The 9,105-nt window shown below is 43.6% G+C and overlaps 1 non-coding gene across 1 annotated transcript; it reads right to left on the bottom strand.

Moving 5' to 3' along the window:
- Positions 1–7,015: 7,015 nt before the first annotated feature.
- Trnat-ugu (transfer RNA threonine (anticodon UGU)) lies at positions 7,016–7,089 on the bottom strand. Its single transcript has one exon. It is a non-coding gene; the product is annotated as a tRNA-Thr (tRNA).
- Positions 7,090–9,105: the final 2,016 nt, after the last annotated feature.

Genomic DNA, 9,105 nt, shown 5'->3' with positions numbered 1-9,105 from the left:
GAAACATGTCGGAGTGGTGTTTACATTTATCAGAGGGTTGCACGGTTACTATTCAGCGCTGCGCTTGATGCTGACGAGTGGCCGGCACACGTCACAGCGTGATTCCAGTAGGAAAGGTCCCGTGTAATACTGGAGGCGCGCGCCGACCAGACGTGCAGCGCATTCGGAAGCTGGGCTACGCGGACGGATGGGGTAGGATAGGATGGCTCCTGCCGCATCGCCCTGTCCAAATACTCTGAGCGCTGGCTGCAGACATATCTGCCGGCAGGGCGCCTGCTCGCTGTGTGTACGTGGCGGCGGGCCGGTGTGAGTGTGAGAGCTGATCTGGCGGAATGCTCCTAGGGTGAGAGGGGGAGGTGGAGGAGGGGGGGAGGAGGAAAGGTATCTCGGGGCACGTATCTCGCGGAGCGCGTGACTCCATCACGTACGGCAGCAGAACGGCCGGGGCGCCGTCGGCAGCCGGAGAGATGGAATCCCATCCGGACCGTAACTGCGCCCCGTGCTCTCCTCCGATACCTCTGGCTGCTGATGCCGATGCTCGCGGACCGACGCGAGGACGCCGCCGGAAGAGTCGCTGGCGAGGGGGTGGGGAGGGGAGGAGCGAGAGTGGAATCGGCGGAGCTGGCCTTCGCCCTTCCCAGGGGACAAACGGGGACGCAGGTCCTCCGGCAGGAATGGCCACCATCAGGGCCTCGCGTATCCAGCGAGGCTACCGTAGTCGCTACGTGACTCACTCACAGCCGGCGCCCCGTTGAAGGAGTCCCGAGATCACTAATTTGTTTCTTGACACCGCTATATGAAAAACTGGGAGAGAAGAGGATCGAAGCGATTGTCCGTAGAGTAAATATCTCTGGAGTGAGCATACACATGGGCAGAACACATTGTGTGTTGCTAACATACACTGACGGCCTGGTCAGGTGTTCTCGGGGCGTCGTGTGTTTGTCCGTATAGCGCCCTATATATTTAGAATGTCGCTACATCACTATTTATATATGTTGCGCAGACATTTTAACACTATCCATTTGATACCGGGAATAAACCAGCTACGTTACTTTTAAGCGCAAGTGATATTGCATTCTGCTCCTTTGCGATAGGTGTCACAGTTCAGATGGACTCGATTTTTGGTAGTTTTCGGTATGATACGGCACTTTATAGTATTACAGAACGTGACGTACACTTTTGCACTGATAGTCTTGCAAAACGACTTGACAGTACGCTATTACTTTTGCAAGTGTCCAAAAAACACCGAATTTGTCGCACATTAGCGATTATATCCCTGCTAATTCGTCCTTTTCTTCCTGCTATTTTTGCGTATTTACTTTCTCGTTTTCGCGACCTAAAGCACAATTTTTGTTACTGGTGACACTTTGAAGTGTTTATTTAACGCATTTTACGTACTTGCTGAAGATTAGATGGGTAGATCACATAACTAATGAGGAGGTATTGAATGGAATTGCTGAAAGGAGGAGTTTGTGGCACAACTTGACAAGAAGAAGGGACCGGTTGGTAGGACATGTTCTGAGGCATCAGGGGATCACACATTTAGCATTGGAGGGCAGTGTGGAGGGTAAAAGCCGAAGAGGGAGACCAAGAGATGAATACACTAAGCAGATTCAGAAGGATGTAGGTTGCAGTAATTGCTGGGAGATGAAGGAGCTTGCACAGGATAGAGTAGCATGGAGAGCTGCATCAAACCAGTCTCAGGACTGAAGACCACAACAACAACAACAACAACAACGTACTTGCTGCCAGTTTATTAAAAAAATAGTAGACTGAGTAATCTATATACACAATCGACAAGTCACTGATAACTGCATGGAGAATAGTATTTGCTGAAACAACTAACCATTTCCTTTCCTGTTCCCCTAGCAAATTTACGAGAGAAGGCGACTGTTTGTAAGCTTTTGTACGAGCCGTAATATCTGTTATATAGTCATAAAATCGTAGAAAAATAGGTCTTCTGGATCAAGCCTTAATTATAATGCGTCTCGAAATTTTTAACATATACAGTGTCTCTTACTAATATGATAACTATAATTAGAGCTACATGGTTTGTACCCATGAAAAGTTACTGTCCCTCCTTTCGCCGGCCGGAGTGGCCGTGCGGTTCTAGGCGCTACAGTCTGGAGTCGAGCGACCGCTCCGCTCGCAGGTTCGAATCCTGCCTCGGGCATGGATATGTGTGATGTCCTTAGGTTAGTTAGGTTTCATTAGTTCTAAGTTCTAGGCGACTGATGACCTCAGAAGTTAAGTCGCATAGTGCTCAGAGCCATTTGTCCCTCCTTTCACATATTTTTCTTTGCATCCGTAGCAACAACAGTAACTCGCCATCGCTATTACACTATCAGAAAACGGTGAAACACAACAAAAACTCTTGATATTATAAACTTCAAACGCTGCGGAAAGCACACACGCACAACGAAGTCCCGAGAACATGCGACAATCCTGGTTTAATGTTGACAACATGCGCAGAACTCAATGCTCACTCCAGAGATATTTACTCAATGCGATTTCCTTGCGATGCAACAGGATGACGTCGAAAACTAAGTGCACTGATGAGAAATGAGCAAATGTTCACATGTGTGTGAATTCCTAAGGGACCAAACTGCTGAGGTCATCGGTCCCTAGACTTACACACTACTTAAACTAACTTATGCTAAGAACGACACACGCACCCATGCCCGAGGGAGGACTCGAACCTCCGGCGGGAGGGGCCGCGCAGTCCGTACAGATGAGCAGAATCGACGAGCAAGGAATAGGAAAATACGACACTTAGTGAACGAGTAGGATAAATCTACACCTACATACATACTCCGCAGTCCACCATATGCTGCATGGTGGAGGCTACCTCGACCCACAACTCGCATCTTCTCTCTCTGTTCAATTCCCAAACAGAACGAGGGAAAAATGACTGCCTATATGCCTCTGTACGAGCCCTAATCTCTCTTATCTTATCTTTGTGGTCTTTCCGCGAAATGTAAGTTGGCGGCAGTAAAATTGTACTGCAGTCAACCTTAAATGCTGGTTTTCTAAATTTCCTCAGTAGCGATTTACGAAAAGAACGCCTCCTTTCCTATAGAGACTCCCCCCCGAGTTCCTGAAGCATTTCCGTAACACTCGCGTGATTATCAAACCTACCAGTAACAAATCTACCAGCCCGCATCTGAACTGCTTCTATGTCCTCCCTCAATCCGACCTGATATGGATCCCAAACGTTCGTATTAGTGTTTTATAAGCGGTCTCCTTCACAGATGAACCACATCTTCCCAAAATTCTACCAATGAAGCGAAGGCGACTATCGGCCTTCCCCACAACTGCCATTACATGCTTGTCCCACTTCATATCGCTCTGCAATGTTACGCCCAAATATTTAATCGACGTGACTGTGTCAAGCGCTACACTACTAATGGAGTATTCAAACATTACAGGATTCTTCTTCCTATTGATCTGCATTAATTTATATTTATCTATGTTTAGAGTTAGCTGTCATTCTTTACACCAATCACAAATCCTGTCCAAGTCATCTTGTATCCTCCTACAGTCACTCAACGACGACACCTTCGCGTAAAACACAGCACCATCAGCAAACAGCCACCCTATCCAAAAGATCATTTATGTAGATAGAAGACAACAGCGGACCTACCACACTTCCCTGGGGCACTCCAGATGATACCCTCACCTCCGTTGAAACTCAGCATCGAGGACAACTTACTGGATTCTATTACTTAAGAAGTCTTCGAGCCACTCACATACTTGGGAACCAATCCCATATGCTCGTTTCTTAGTTAGGAGTCTGCAGTGGGGCACGCTTTCCGGAAGTCAAGGAATATGACATACGTCTGATACCCTTCATCCGTGGTTCGCAAGATATCATGTGAAAAAAGGGCGAGTTGCGTTTCGCAGGAGCGATGCTTTCTAAAGCCGTGCTGATGCATGGACAGGAACTTCTCTGCCTCAAGGAAATTCTTTATATTCGAGCTGAGAATATGTTCGAGAATCCTGCAACAAACCGACATTAAGGATATTGGTCTGTAATTTTGAGGATCCGTCCTTCTACCCTTCTTATATACAGGGGAGAGTTGGACCGCTGGGTGAGACGGACCAGTCGCGTATTTCACTGAGCAGCTCCCGCTACTTGTGAGGAAGCTCTTCTGTGAACAAACGAGTTGCTACTACTTTCAGGTCAGTTGTGGAGAGTAATCGCTTTCTCTCTTTCGGTAAGACAATATTTTTTGTCGTTTGGTTACTTATTTTGGCATTAAGGCTTAGTTTGCACAATGTCGATGTAGTTATTTTTTACTATGAGCTAGGGAAATGCATATGCACCAAACTAAACTGGTTACGGAGTTCTCTACATGCAGATAGATGGTGGGTTGGACTTTCTCTTCCAGACAACCGCGAGAGATAGACATCGTGTTTTCATGTGTGAGAGATGGACCACGTGTTTTAATGTGGAAGAGATGGACCACGTGTTTCAGTGTGGGAGAGATGGACCACGTGTTTTAATAAGTGAGAGATGGACCACGTGTTTCAGTATGGTAGACATGGACCACGTGTTTCAGTGTCTGAGAGATGGACCATATATTTTAATGCGTGAGAGACGGACCAGTTTAACTTAGGTGTTCATGGAAATGTAATTTATATTTTGAAAAGTGATTGAGTAACGTGTGCTTTTTCAAAGTTGGCATTTTTCTGTTTCAGATGGTATTGGACCTCATCGAGAATGAACGGAAACTCACTGTTCATATGAAGAAACTGCAAGAACGAGGTTTCGCACCACGTACAGATTCATTAAGGTATATTGCATTAATAGTCTGCAGTTTGCAAAAACCGCTCAGTTCAGCGTAGGATAAATCAGCTGAAAAGGGCAGAAGTGGCTTCAAAGCGTGTATAATAATCCCACTGAATACGACCACAGTTTCATACTGTACTTATCTGTCAGAAAATACGTCTCCGCCAACAAAGAGGAAGTACAGAATCTCACACAAAGGCCAACCGATCACTTCAAAAGTCAACAAAAGAGCTAGTGATACTGAGCATAACGAAAGAGCAGATTTATCTGCACAAATTAAATTCCTTCCTGACTCCACTCTTACTGAACCTAACATTCTCAAGACTACCCCTTCAAAATTCAATATCTGCTCTTAAACCCAATCCGACAGAACTTCTGGAACGAATATTGCCTGTTCTTTCTATAGACAAAACGATGTACTTAACAGAGAGGAAACAACTGTATTCAGATTGCTGAACTCTTCTGAGAATATTGAAATTGTAAAGAAAGAAAGGGATTAGAAAAGAAAGAAACAAAAAAGACACAGAAAAGAGCAGAAAAACGAAGTGTTAGTAAAGAGAAAACAGATCTAAGAAACTAAAAACGAATAAAAAAAAATTGCAAACCATCAGATGCAAAAAGCCCCAACAACGAAGACATTGTAGAACATTACGAAAGTAGATTTGATGAATGGAAATTAAACTAATGTGTTGGTTGTGATGAAATCTATTACGAAACTAATAAAAAAGACGATTGGATTCAGTATTTCTTGTTCACCATGGCCACATGAATATCGTTCCACATTTGTTAGTAAGTGTAATTTCTGTGACAAGAAGAAGACATGCTGTTGCTTGAACAAAATCAACACTCATTAGAAAAGCCAGTATTAAATAAAGATTTTATAATGAACAGATAAATATGTTTTCGACTAAAGTATTTTATAGTGTAATTCTGTGTTCATTACAACATATGCCACATAAAAATACTTAATTTTAATTGACTCTTTTCTTCAGGTACAGCCGTTTTTATATGGTTCGTCTCTCGCAGTATACTGGTCCATATTACCCAAACACCTACGGGCGAGATAGACCACTCATGTATATTTTCATTATTTCATCTCTTGTATTTTTAGTATCAGTGACTCAGTACTATATTGCACTAAGTTTATATGACGCGCTATAAGAACATGCTGTCAGAAGCCAAAGAAATGTAGTCCCCTGTGATACAGCAGTGTTGTTGTTGTTGTTGTTGTTACTGTGAGTTTCAGTCTGAACACTCGCTTCATTTAACTCTCAACGCTAGTGAATTCCGTGCACAAGTCTGGTTTCAGAACATTCTTCCACACAAGCGACCCATCATCCGCTCCCATCCCCATCATTTTTCTATAGAAGCGACACTTGATTTGTTGCACCTCTACACCTCTACCTTCCCCCCCTCACCCCCTTTCGACCCACATACGTTAGTTGCCACGCCTTAGGTTCTTGATGAGACCTATGAGAATAAATCTCTCTGGTGAGTACGAAACTGTGTTGTTCCCGCTATTAATTATGATACAGCATGTGTACGAATCTTCCACTAGGATAGCGCCTCTGGCGTCCCTTGGCCCTTAAGGGAGGGGGAGGCGGAGGGGGAGGGGAGAAGTATGAGAAAATTGAGGAGTACATACAAACTGATGTTACTTTAACTGTCTGAGCGATAATCGAACCAAATTTTCCACGTTTTGCTGTTATGTTATTGGCTATGATCTAGATTTTTTCATTTATTTTGTCAAATAATGTGGTCAAGACATCACTGGATACTTTTGGAACACATACTATCCAAAAGTGGAACATTTCCTCAAAGGTTACTTCACTTATACATTTGAAATGCGGTACGTTATTCTTATTATTAAGATTAACAAAGCTGTATATCAGTTTTTAATGTGCATCTTAAAACTCTATCTACCATATGTATGATTTATAGCAATTTTTATTTCACAAAAATTTAAATAAATTCGACAGAAACGCATTTAGAAAAGCTTTGTAACACAGGAAGTTGTGTTAGTGTTTTTATCTGCAATGGTTCAGCAGAAAATGATCCACTTAAAGTGAAAAATAAAAGTTGCGCCAAATGCAGAAATAATATATTATTTTATTAGCATTAATGCCAGAAACAAGTACCTTATTAATAAACGATGACTAACTGAAACCCTCAGCTGCCGACAGGTGCTGTTGATATACCTCGATTTGGACAGCTGAAAATGTGTGCCCCGACCGGGACTCGAACCCGGGATCTCCTGCTTACATGGCAGACGCTCTATCCATCTGAGCCACCGAGGACACAGATGAATAGCGCGACTATTGTTGGGGACTTATCCCTTGCACGCTTCCCGTGAGACTCACATTCCAAACTGCTCACAATTCCACATATATAATGTACCTTATAGACATTTAAGCAGGAGATCCCGGGTTCGAGTCCCGGTCGGGACACACATTTTCAGCTGTCAACATCGAGGTATATCAACAACACCTGTCGGCAGCTGAGGGTTTCAGTTAGTCACCATTTATTCCAGGGAAAAGCTGCACGGTCATCAACAGTATTCTGTTCTTTCGAGAACAGTTACTGCCTTCATATAAGTACCTCACTGTTGACCATAACCTAGCACTAGATGTTTTTTTTTCCTCATGTAGCTCTTTTCTTCAAGTGTGATAGTTCTGCCATGCTATTATAGCAGTATCCTTAATTAACATTCCATAACTAGCAATATGCACGTCATTAGCCTCCTTCAACAAGTTCGCAGTGAAGCAAACGTCATCAAATCCTAGTCTCATAAGGATCCTGATTCTTGCCATGTTACCATCATTTAACACCAAACAAGCATTACGTGACGAAATTCTGACAACAGTAGATGTTCAAGTGGTTCAAATGGCTCTGAGCACTATGGGACTCAACCGCTGAGGTCATTAGTCCTAACTAACCTAAGGACATCACAAACATCCATGCCCGAGGCAGGATTCGAACCTGCGACCGTAGCGGTCTTGCGGTTCCAGACTGCAGCGCCTTTAACCGCACGGCCACTTCGGCCGGCAACAGTAGATGTCTTTGGGTATTTTCGCCCAGGTTGTGTGTCCTGTCATGTGTGCATTTCTTTAACTAATCGTAACTAATCGCGGCTCAGATGGGCTCACAGACCTCTATACATCTATATTCTGCCTTCTCTGAGGACAGGAAACAATAAAATAAAGTTGACAAGAATCGTGCAGAAATGAGGGCGTGGCACTGCGAACTGGTTGATAGAAGATGACTGTTACATCATTTGTAGCACGAATTAAATTGGAAATAATATTTCTAACATGCTACAGGAGTATCTAGTGGGGAAAAAAAGAAAAATCAGTATTTATTACCAAATTTAAGTACCCCCCCCCCCTTGAACTGGACCTGCCTAAGCAAAGCTCTTTATCTCTGAATAACTTCTCCAATCTATACCCATTTTAACGCTCTGATGCATCGCTCTGTTTTCATGTGCGATTTCTGACACCCATCTTCGCCTCCCCCACCCCACACCAAAACACACACACACACACACACACACACACACACACACACACACACACACACACACACACACACACACTCTCACAAATACAACAGACACACACACAAACACACACACACACACACACACACACACACACACACACACACACACACACACACACATATATATATATATATATATATATATATATATATATATATATATATATATATAAAATTGTTTCCCTCGACCCTCAATTACATTCAGTACCTTCTCATTAATTTCGCTACCCCACCATCTAATCCTTAGCGGCTCCTTTCAAAAGGTTCTCTTCTTTCCTTGTCTCCACTGCTTATCGTCCACACTTCACTTACGTAGTGGCTACAAGGCTACACTCTACACAAATTCATTCAGAAATGACTTCCTGATACTTAAAGTTGTATTAGATGTAAAAAAAGAAATCCTCTTTCTTCAGAACGCTTTTTTTACTGTAGCGTCTATCATTTTATGTCCACTCCACTTATGCCATCATCATTTATTTAACTGCTGTCCGCCTGCTTAGCTGAGTAGTTACGTGCTTGCTTCTCATGCAGCGGTCCCGGGTTCGATTCCCGGCCGAGTTGGAGATTTTCTCCGCTCGTGGACTGGGTGTTGTATTGTTCTCATCATCATTTCATCATCATCATTGGCACGCGAGTCGCCCAACCACAGGGCCCCCCACACTGATCTGCATACGTCGTTAGCGCAGGCTACGCTTAATTTCATGACAGGCGTCTGCGTCTCAAGCAGTTACGGGGTTAACGTTATAAATATCTGA

This window comes from Schistocerca serialis, chromosome 12 (genome assembly GCF_023864345.2).
Source record: "Schistocerca serialis cubense isolate TAMUIC-IGC-003099 chromosome 12, iqSchSeri2.2, whole genome shotgun sequence".
NCBI classification, from domain to species: Eukaryota; Metazoa; Arthropoda; class Insecta; order Orthoptera; family Acrididae; genus Schistocerca; species Schistocerca serialis.
Note: the sequence above shows the minus strand (reverse complement) of the source record. Positions and strands in the feature narration are given on the sequence as shown.